The sequence below is a fragment of the Polyodon spathula genome, chromosome 17 (assembly GCF_017654505.1).
Source record: "Polyodon spathula isolate WHYD16114869_AA chromosome 17, ASM1765450v1, whole genome shotgun sequence".
Lineage (NCBI taxonomy): Eukaryota > Metazoa > Chordata > Actinopteri > Acipenseriformes > Polyodontidae > Polyodon > Polyodon spathula.
This window is the reverse complement of record NC_054550.1, coordinates 35,844,897-35,856,810: the sequence shown is the minus strand read 5'-3', so window position 1 is coordinate 35,856,810 and position 11,914 is coordinate 35,844,897.

Genomic DNA, 11,914 nt, shown 5'->3' with positions numbered 1-11,914 from the left:
AGGCTCCAGAGCAAACAAGCGGCTTACCAAACATTCAAAAACTATTTGTTTTCAGAGCGATTAAAGCGGCCTGCCTTTATGGTTAGGGGGAGAGGAGGAAGGGGGGGGCTCTGTTTCCAGCTGAAGCTGATAGAGAAAGAGAGAGAGTAACACACACACGCAGACAGAGAGGCGCTCAGGAGCTGACTTGAATATTAAAACCCTTTGCGTTGGCGCACAGTGAATTGTTTGGGGAGTGTTTGAGCAGGTGGATGGGATTAGCACACTGTCAACATTGAGGGCCTGCGATAAAGCTCGCTCCCCTAATTCAGTGTGCGCTGCTTCTCCCTCTTCTCTGCTGCCGATGACAGCCTGCTTCTCTGACTGCAGTGTCCCGGACCAGCAGGGAGAGAGAGCGCTGTGTGTATGAACAGCTTTGGACGGGGGGGGTCCCTTAGCCAGGACAGGCACTCTCACTCCTCTAGCCTCCCCCCCTCTAGGGGTGTGACACAAAAACACACCAGAGTGATTAAAAGTAAAGTTCTTTTTTAAGGGACTTGCTCCAGGTTAAGATATTTTAGAAAGTTGAGGAGTGAGAGGAGCCATTCTGCCCATCATTTGCTAGTCTGGTGATCCGTTTAACTGCAAATCGATTCTGCGCGACCTGACGTCCCAGTATACTGTAGTAACGTTAGTCAATCTTTATTTTTCATCTGCTTGACTGATCTGAGAGTTTCAAACGCAAACACAAGCAGGGCAGCGGCTTGAATACATGGATGAATGAATATTTTATTAGAGGCTTGCAGAGTGAAATCCGAGGTGGCAATCACTAATCCTTTCATCAATTCACTGTTGCGTCTTTTGAATACGATCCTAGTGTTTTTCTCAGAGCTGAAGCATGCATGGTCTTTTAAAATAGCTGTTTCCAAGCCTTCGTTAGTCCATCTTGTAAAGGTTTGGCATTGGCACAGCAGCCGTCAAAATAATAACGACTTTAAAGTAATTTTAGGGTGTCTGGAGGGCTGACTCGCAAGCAGTTCAGTGATAATCGTGATACACACGCTGTTGTCTGTCAAATAACACCGAGGAGCATGCATGGGTGCAGTCCCTGCAAGAGAGGAGGCATGGGCAACGTTTCATTTGCTCCATTACAAATGTTTCTTGTTTCTAGTAAAACTAGTGATGAACTTCTGTTGCTTGCCCCCTGCCCCCAGCCCAGCTCTGTGTTTACCAGGGTGCCATGGAAACCTCCCCGCAGAGATTAATTCACTTGGAATGTCATCCATCCATCCTTCCACACAAGGGGCAGTGCTGAAGCAGGGTCGCTGGGGCCCTTTGTATCCACCGTGACTCACTGCTCTCAACGCGGAGCTTCATTCCAGCGTTTCTGATGCTCTTATAGAGTTATTGTGCGTAAAGCCTAATGCGGTTCTTCCATTGCGAGAGTTTTCATTAAAACTGCACTTCAGACTGTCGGGGCTAAACTATTACAAAAAGCTGACTGTGATGTGTTTTTTTTTTTTTTTTTTTTTTTAATTTTAATAAATAAATAAATCTTGACCAATAGTTCTAACTACTAGACCACACTCCCTCCTTCCACTCTAACCACTAGTCACACTGTCTCCCTCCCTCCCAGTCCCTCGGCTCTAACCATTAGACCACACTGCCTCCCTCCCTCCCAGTCACTCGGCTCTAACCAGTAGAGTCACACTGCCTGCTTCCCTCCCTCCCAGTCACTCGGCTCTAACCAGTAGAGTCACACTGCCTCCCTCCCAGTCCCTCGGCTCCAACCATTAGACCACACTGTCTCCCAGCTTACTGATACTATAGCAGTCAATTCATGTCAACAGCAGATTTGCTTAATTCCTGCTAAACGCATTTAAGCTAAATCTTTGTTTAATGATGTATAATCATTAGTGCCTTTTGCTCTGTTCTGTCGGCGGCTTGTATTAATTTATTTTCTTGGCAAATGGCAAGGCAGCTCAGGTACTGCTCCAAAGTGCAGAGAGAGAGACTGAACAGCAAACACCCTGTGCAATACACAAGCACATGAAACCCACCACAGAGAGAGAGAGAGAGAGAGATACTGCACAGCAAACACCCTGCACAATACACCAGCACATGAAACTCACCACACAGAGAGAGAGAGAGAGAGAGAGAGATACTGAACAGCAAACACCCTGTGCAATACACAAGCACATGAAACCCACCACAGAGAGAGAGAGAGATACTGCACAGCAAACACCCTGTGCAATACACAAGCACATGAAACCCACCACACAGAGAGAGAGAGAGAGAGAGATACTGCACAGCAAACACCCTGCACAATACACAAGCACATGAAACCCACCACACAGAGAGAGAGAGAGAGAGATACTGCACAGCAAACACCCTGTGCAATACACAAGCACATGAAACCCACCACACAGAGAGAGAGAGAGAGAGAGAGAGATACTGCACAGCAAACACCCTGCACAATACACAAGCACATGAAACCCACCACACAGAGAGAGAGAGAGAGAGATACTGCACAGCAAACACCCTGCACAATACACAAGCACATGAAACCCACCACACAGAGAGAGAGAGAGAGAGAGAGATACTGCACAGCAAACACCCTGCACAATACACCAGCACATGAAACCCACCACACAGAGAGAGAGAGAGAGATACTGCACAGCAAACACCCTGCACAATACACAAGCACATGAAACCCACCACACAGAGAGAGAGAGAGAGAGAGAGAGAGAGAGAGATACTGCACAGCAAACACCCTGCACAATACACAAGCACATGAAACCCACCACACAGAGAGAGAGAGAGAGAGATACTGCACAGCAAACACCCTGCACAATACACCAGCACATGAAACCACCACACAGAGAGAGAGAGAGAGAGAGAGAGAGAGAGAGAGAGATACTGCACAGCAAACACCCTGCACAATACACAAGCACATGAAACCCACCACACAGAGAGAGAGAGAGAGAGAGAGAGAGAGAGATATGACGTGTCAGTTTGTGGGACGTGTGCAAGCACATGTAACCACCACAGAAAGAGAGAGAGAGAGAGAGATGAGCACAGCACAGCACCACCTGTGTCAATTGTGGGACACGTTATGTGTTCGTGTACTTTGGGTCCACACCAGCACACAGAGAGAGAGAGAGAGAGAGAGAGAGAGATACTGCACAGCAAACACCCTGCACAATACACAAGCACATGAAACCCACCACACACAGAGAGAGAGAGAGAGAGAGATACTGCACAGCAAACACCCTGCACAATACACAAGCACATGAAACCCACCACAGAGAGAGAGAGAGAGAGAGAGATACTGTCACAAGCAAACACCCTGCACATGTGTGGGACGTGTTATGTGATGAAACCCACCACACAGAGAGAGAGAGAGAGAGATACTGCACAGCAAACACCCTGCACAATACACAAGCACATGAAACCCACCACAGAGAGAGAGAGACTGACTGACAGCAAGATGTCACACAGCACAACACCTGCACAATACACACAAGCACACACCCTGCACAATACACAAGCACATGAAACCCACCACACAGAGAGAGAGAGAGAGAGAGATACTGCACAGCAAACACCCTGCACAATACACAAGCACATGAAACCCACCACACAGAGAGAGAGAGAGAGAGATACTGCACAGCAAACACCCTGCACAATACACAAGCACATGAAACCCACCACACAGAGAGAGAGAGAGAGAGAGCACAGCAAACACCCTGCACAATACACAAGCACATGAAACCCACCACACAGAGAGAGAGAGAGAGAGAGATACTGCACAGCAAACACCCTGCACAATACACAAGCACATGAAACCCACCACACAGAGAGAGAGAGAGAGAGAGATACTGTGCACAGCAAACACCCTGCACAATACACAAGTTCGTGTTACTGGTACAACCCACCACACCACAGAGAGAGAGAGAGATACTGCACAGCAAACACCCTGCACAATACACAAGCACATGAAACCCACCACACAGAGAGAGAGAGAGAGAGAGATACTGCACAGCAAACACCCTGCACAATACACAAGCACATGAAACCCACCACACACAGAGAGAGAGAGAGAGATACTGCACAGCAAACACCCTGCACAATACACCAGCACATGAAACCCACCACAGAGAGAGAGAGAGAGAGAGAGAGATACTGGACAGCAAACACCCTGTGCAATACACAAGCACATGAAACCCACCACTGGCTTTATTACGTGTGTGCGTACATCTCTAATATATCTAATGAAACCAGATACATTCATTTTCTCCCACTCGGAGCATGCAGTAAATTGCTTTGTTAAGTGCTAAACAAAGCAGTTTAAATGCAATACTGATAGCAGAGTAAATTATTCTGAATGCGTAGAATGTCCTGTGAAAGCTGTCGTATTTTATCAAGTGAGGTGGGTATCTGCCTGTAGGGTACAGCGGGCTGTAGTGTAATCTGGGTTTAGTTAGACGTGTCGAGGTGTGTGTGTGTGTGTGTGTTTGTGTGTTATTTATTATTTATAATACATGGATACTCTTGCAATGTTAATATTAAAGAAAACGTTCTCCCTTTATCCGTTTCTCTGAAATACGAAAGTACCAGCTTTATCTTTTCAAGTGATTGAAAACGAGACATTGTGTGTTTGAATTTAAAGTGAGGAGTCGAATGGGTCACAGTTCAAGTATGTTTTCCTTTAGAGGAATTATCACTTTTTGACATCACTACTGTGGTATTATCACCTTTTTTTTTCGAATGGCTGTGACTTGCAGACAGATATTTGCTAGTCTTTTGTATCGCAGTCATCACTGTGTTTGCATGCAGTTCAAATCTCAGAGCAACCTGTGTGTCCTAATAATTGAGAAGTCACTTCAAGCAGTTTACAGATACTCACTGTACTAATAAACGTTTCAGTCTCTTTCGACTCTGTATAGCAGGGTTTGAAACGAGCACTAGCCCTGCAGCAAGTCCAGGGTTTCAGAAACCCCTTCAGTCTGCTGTTAAATGGATTGCCAGTCTACCTGGATACTTCACATAGCATGGTAGAAGGCAGCGGAATGTTGCAGCTCATTATTAAAATAGTGTTCAGTTTATCAATTGCTTTTCTTCTTTATTTGTGTGTGTATGTGTATATATATACACACACACACACACACAAATAAAGAAGAAAAGCAATTGATAAACTGAACACTCACTATTTTAATGATGAGCTTTTAATAACCAGCGTTAAAACTCCATAGCTCAACCTCCCAACCAAACATATTAAAGTGCACTTACTGTAGCAATAAATTGTTAGCATAGTGAAACCCCAGCATTATTCTGAACCCTAATACTAATCCTGAGAGGTTTCCTTCTGTTGTGACAAATAACTATGTAGTATTACACGAGCTTCGCTAGCAGATTAGACCTGGTCGGCATTTAGGCTGCGATTACAGCTTGAAACAAGATCCGCTTGAAGAGTGACTGAGACGAGCGAGCGAGTCAGACAGGGAAGGAACTGAAAGCCGCTCTCTTCCCTGCGCTGCTGTTGCCTGGTGTGTCAGGCAGGGGGCAGCATTGCTCCAGTGCAGGCCTAGCTTCAGTCCTGCCCCCTCCTCCCTGTGACAATGCGAAGCTGCCGCAGGGGGAGTGCTTCTTTTTTAGGTCTGTAAACCCATATCCCTTAATCCTGAGCGATGATTGACAATCATGATTTAGAGTAGGTGTCCTGTTCTAATCCACGGGTCCTCAGTTCATTTGCATAGCAGTCGTGGCCTCATTTTGTGGAGTAAATCTCAGTGCGGCTCTCTGACTGCTGCTGTAGTGCAGATACTGCCTGTCCTGCCTCTGTCAGCACTGCTGCAGCTGCTGAAGGGCCATGTGTGTGTGTCTGATTGGGTTTGTGTACTTGTGCCTGTCTCTGTGTGTGTGCGGGTGTTTGTGATTCAGTTTCTGTGTGTGTGTGTGTGTGTCTGTTTCTGTGAGCATCTTTGTTTGATTGTGTGTGTGTGTGTCTCTGTGTGACTGGCGTTCAGACCGTGTGTGTGTCTCTGTGGGATGGGTTCAGACTGTGTTTGTGTGTGTGATGGGGGTTCAGACTGTGTGTGTGTCTGTGTGTGTCTCTCTGTGTGATGGGTTCAGACTGTGTGTGTGTGTGTGTGTGTGTCTGTATTACTTGCATTAGAAGCATTGGGCCCTGAGAGACACAAATGTTTTTTTGAAAGAAGACTTTCAGTACTGAAATATTTCCTGTCCCTTCAACTTCTCGTAAAAACGAATGCTGTCTTCAACTTTCCTGTTCTGTTTCCAGTCTGTTTGACCCCACACTGGGGTCACATTAACTGCTAACCCCAATACCCCCAAAATTAGATGAACTGAGAAACAGAAAATAAGAACTGTGAGACGTTTTTTATTTGTATTTTTAGAACTGATCTTGGATACAAAAATAATGTCTCAGATCAATATGACCTGAGGTATTTATCGATGTATCTTTTTATGTATCAAGAAAATAAAATGCTTTCACATAGTCTTTTTATTATTATTATTATTATTATTATTATTATTGTTATTATTATTTTCTACAACAGACCTTTCTGGAGAGATGTTTATAAACAAGGTTTCTACAAATCTCTCCAAGGCAGAGGTTACTAGAGGCTCGTTTTCTCAGCATCTCTCTGATAAAGACGTTCAGAAATGAGCCGCTGCGAGTGACTGTCACACAAATGCATTTGTAGCAGAGCTGGACAGAGACAGTGAAGAGGAAGAGGAAGAGTCACAAACTGAAGACAATATTGATGCTGATCCTGATTCCCATGAATCCTCCTCTGATGAGTGTGAAGATGCCCACACTGTGGTTTCTCCTTCATCATCAAAGAGAAGCGGTGGAAAATCAAACTGTCCCCAGCAGCCTGTTGCTTCTCATGTGGATGAAGCATTCAAGTCAGAAGATGGAAATAGACCCTGGGCAGCATCTCCACGCATGAATCGAGGCAGGCTGTCATATTCCAATGCCATCACAATGGGTCCTGGGCATGCTAGATATTCTGTTGGTCGCATTCATGATACAGCATCAGCATGGATCTGTTCATACCAGCAGCAATGGAAAATCTAACAATGGGAATGAGCACCTTGGAAGGCAGGCGTGTCCTTGGTGCAGAGTGGAAAGAGCTCCATCATGTTGCTATGCATGCCTACACCGGCTTGCTCTTGATAGCTGGGCTACAGATCCAAAGAAGCAACTGCTAGTTTGTGGAATGCAGGAACTGGTAGGGCTGTATTTGCAGCCACTCTTTCACTGGAAACATTTCACATCATTGCTAGAGTGACTTGCCTTGATAATCGTGCTACCACGGTCAAAGCCCTTGGTCACAAGCAATGCTAAGCAGACCTGGTAAAGCACAGACAAGTGGATTTACAGCAAGTGCACATTTACCATCTAAGAATTTCAACAAAGGTCATTTTGAGAAAATGGTTCTGCTAGCTGGGGTGTATTGAATTAAATGGCATTGGACACAATCCCAGCCCTCCATATTAAACTGTACTATGTCCGACCAGTTCTGTACAGCACGCTATAAATCACAGCACCATACCTCACCACATAGCACAGCACTGCACCATAGCTCACCGCCCTGCACAGCACAGCACTGCACCATACCTTGCTGCTCTGTACAGCACAGCACCATACCTCACTACTCTGTACAGCACCGCACCTCACTGCACCATACCTCACAGCACTGGACAGCTCAGCACCATACCTCACTACTCTGTACAGCACTGCACAGCACAGCACAGCACAGCACCATACCTCACTGCACCATACCTCACAGCACTGCACAGCACAGCACCATACCTCACCGCACAGCACAGCACAGCACAGCACCATACCTCACTGCACTGCACACAGCACAGCACAGCACCATACCTCACTGCACCACACCTCACAGCACTGCACAGCACAGCACCATACCTCACACTCGTCCAACCTCAGCAGCATTTAGGGTGGGAGTTTCGACGAGGTACACTCCTGACACGTCACGCCCCAGCCCCATGTGCCGCACCCGTATGGCGTGGTTGGCGTGTCGTGACAGGTGCATGGAGAGTCGTGTCGACGTGGTATGGTCGTGTACGTGACACACTGCAGGACCCACCATAGTCACGTCGACCATGGAGTCTTCGCGACTGACGCAACGGTAGTGGCGGCCGTTTAGTGACCAAGCGGTATTGGCAGGCATATCGTGAGGCCTGTCCAGTCACAGCCTGGTATGGAGTGAACTGTGACGGAGCGACGTGTCCTGTGGCGTTGTCAGGTGTAGTGACATGACGAGTGTAGGTATGGAGTGTGCAGCATGTCGTACGGTGGACAATGCCCAGTGTCACCGTGCACCGCATGTCACATACCTGGAGGGACCATACTCTGCTGCACAGCGCAGCACAGCACCATACCTCACTGCTCTGTACAGCACAGCACAGCACCATACCTCACTGCACCATACCTCACAGCACTGCACAGCACAGCACAGTACTGCACAGCACAGCACAGCGAACCACCCCCACAGTACGACCATACGTCATGACGTCGTGTCGTGGTATGGAGTTCTGGAGACACCGACATGGGAGTGTCGTGTGTCGTGGTATGGAGGTCGTGAACTGTCGTGATCATCAGTACATCGGGGAGTAACGTGACCATGCGTGTCGTGGAGTGAGTGTGGTATGGAGCAGTGTTTACCATCCATGTACGTGTCGTGGTATGGAGTGACGTGGTACCTCGTGCACGTGCTGTTTCGTGGTATCCATACCTCACACACTGCACTGCACCTCACTGCACCATACCTCACAGCACCATACCTCACTGCACCACACCTCACAGCACCATACCTCACTGCACCATACCTCACAGCACTGCACAGCACAGCACCATACCTCACAGCACTGCACAGCGCAGCACAGCACCATACCTCACTGCACTGCCTCAGCACACAGCACCATACCTCACAGCACTGCACAGCACAGCACCATACCTCACAGCACTGGACAGCACAGCACCATACCTCACTGCACTGCACAGCACAGCACCATACCTCACTGCACCATACCGCACAGCACCATACCTCACTGCACCATACCTCACAGCACCATACCTCACTGCACCATACCTCACAGCACTGCACAGCACAGCACCATACCTCACAGCACTGGACAGCACAGCACCATACCTCACTGCACTGCACAGCACAGCAGCACCATACCTCACTGCACCATACCTCACAGCACAGCACAGCAGTATGGAGTCGCACCTGTGTCGTGGTATGGAGTGGCGTATGTCGTTGGACGTGGTACTACCTCACGTGTCGTGGTATGGAGTTGGACACGCGACGTGTCACGGAGTCGTGTACCTAAGACAACGTGCGTGTCGTGGGTATGGAGTATGGTGCACGTGCAGACTGCTCGTGGTACGGGTGTAACGTGGTCTCACAGCACCGACAGCCCCATACCTCACAGCACTGGACAGCACAGCACCATACCTCATTGCACTGCACAGCACAGCACAGCACCATACCTCACAGCACTGCACAGCACAGCACCATACCTCACAGCACTGCACAGCACAGCACCATACCTCACTGCACAGCAGCACAGCACCATACCTCACTGCACAGCACAGCACAGCACAGCACCATACCTCACAGCACTGGACAGCACAGCACCATACCTCACTGCACAGCACAGCACCTCACAGCACCATACCTCACAGCACTGGACAGCACAGCACCATACCTCATTGCACTGCACAGCACAGCACCATACCTCACAGCACTGGACAGCACAGCACCATACCTCACTGCACCATGCCTCACAGCACCATACCTCACTGCACCATACCTCACAGCACAGCACAGCACCTCACCATACCCTCACACACAGCACAGCACACAGCACCATACCTCACAGCACTGCACAGCACAGCACCATACCTCACAGCACTGGACAGCTCAGCACCATACCTCACTGCACTGCACAGCACAGCACAGCACAGCACCACCTCACTGCACTGCACAGCACAGCACAGCACCATACCTCACAGCACTGGACAGCACAGTACCATACCTCATTGCACTGCACTGCACAGCACCATACCTCACTGCACCTCACACAGCACAGCACCAGCACCATACCTCACTGCACTGCACAGCGCAGCACAGCACCATACCTCACTGCACCATACCTCACAGCACCGCACAGCACAGCACCATACCTCACAGCACTGCACAGCACAGCACCATACCTCACTGCACCATACCTCACAGCACCATACCTCACTGCACCATACCTCACAGCACTGCACAGCACAGCACCATACCTCACAGCACTGCACAGCACAGCACCATACCTCACAGCACTGGACAGCACAGCACCATACCTCACAGCACTGGACAGCACAGCACCATACCTCACTGCACCACAGCACAGCACAGCACCATACCTCACTGCACCATACCTCACAGCACAGCACCATACCTCACTGCACCATACCGGACAGCACAGCACCATACCTCACTGCGCTGCACAGCACAGCACTGGACAGCACAGCACCATACCTCACTGCACCATACCTCACAGCACAGCACAGCACAGCACCATACCTCACAGCACTGCACAGCACAGCACCATACCTCATTGCACTGCACAGCACAGCACAGCACCATACCTCACTGCACCATACCTCACAGCACTGCACAGCACAGCACCATACCTCACTGCACTGCACAGCACAGCACCATACCTCACTGCACCATACTGCACAGCACTATACAGCACAGCACAGCTTTGTTCAGGTAAAAGCCTAGCATTAGATAGTGTGCTGCATCACAGGAGCCTGAGGCCTGACCTGGCCGGTACAACATGTGGGGTTGAGCATGGACTCACCTCCTCACACAGCCCCCCTTCTTCAGACGATCCAGTGACAGACCCCCCCCCACACACACACACACACAGACGCTAGCACCACAGTGTAGAATATAGATACTGTAATTGAATCCATATCCTGTATTCGCTAATTTAGTTATTAAAGAGCGCGAGGGAGAATCTTTTAACCATTTTAAGAAATTATACTCTTGTACTTGATCCAGCTAACAGGATTTTCTTAAATTACTTTATAAAAGACCATCTTTTAAGTTTCCCCTTTTCTCTCTCTCTCTCTCCCATTCATTAGCGCGGACGCCTGAAGGGGTGCTCGCATCAATGGGATGGGTTAAAGTTACAAAGTTAGCCGCTCACGGTAATTTAGGAGTGGGGGGGGTGTACTGGTGGAATGATTAATTTCCAAAGTATGAGAAAGAGATTGGATTAAGAGGGCTGGGGCTCGATCACACCACACTGCTCGCCTCGGGGACTGACTCTGTTTCCCTTGCTTTCTCTCTATCTCCCCATTCCCCTCTATTTCCATCTCTCTGTCTATTCTCCTCTGTCTCTCCCTCTCTTCTCTCTCCCCACTCTTATCTCTCTCTCTCTCTCAATCCAATGCCTGGGAGCCAGGCTGATGTAAGCGTTTGCACGGTGCGTTAAAGAATTCGAGCGCAGTCTTCTGCAGCAGTGACCTTTTTCTCAAATTACACATACAGACGTTCCTCTTCATCTTCTCTCTCCAAATGTGATCCTGTCCTCTCTCCTGTCTCGTCTCCTCTGCTGTTCTGTACTCTAGCACAGTGTCACTGCAGGGACTTTCACCTGCAGGGTTTGTAGGTATAGTTATGTTTATTGCCAAGCAGGAGGCTAAAACTAATATCAATTATAATACAATCTAGTATACAAATAATACACACACACACTGAAATACAAGCACACCCAGCTCCCTCACACTGAAATACAAGCACACCCAACTCCCTCACACTGAAATACAAGCACACCCAACTCCCTCACACTGAAATACAAGCACACCCAACTC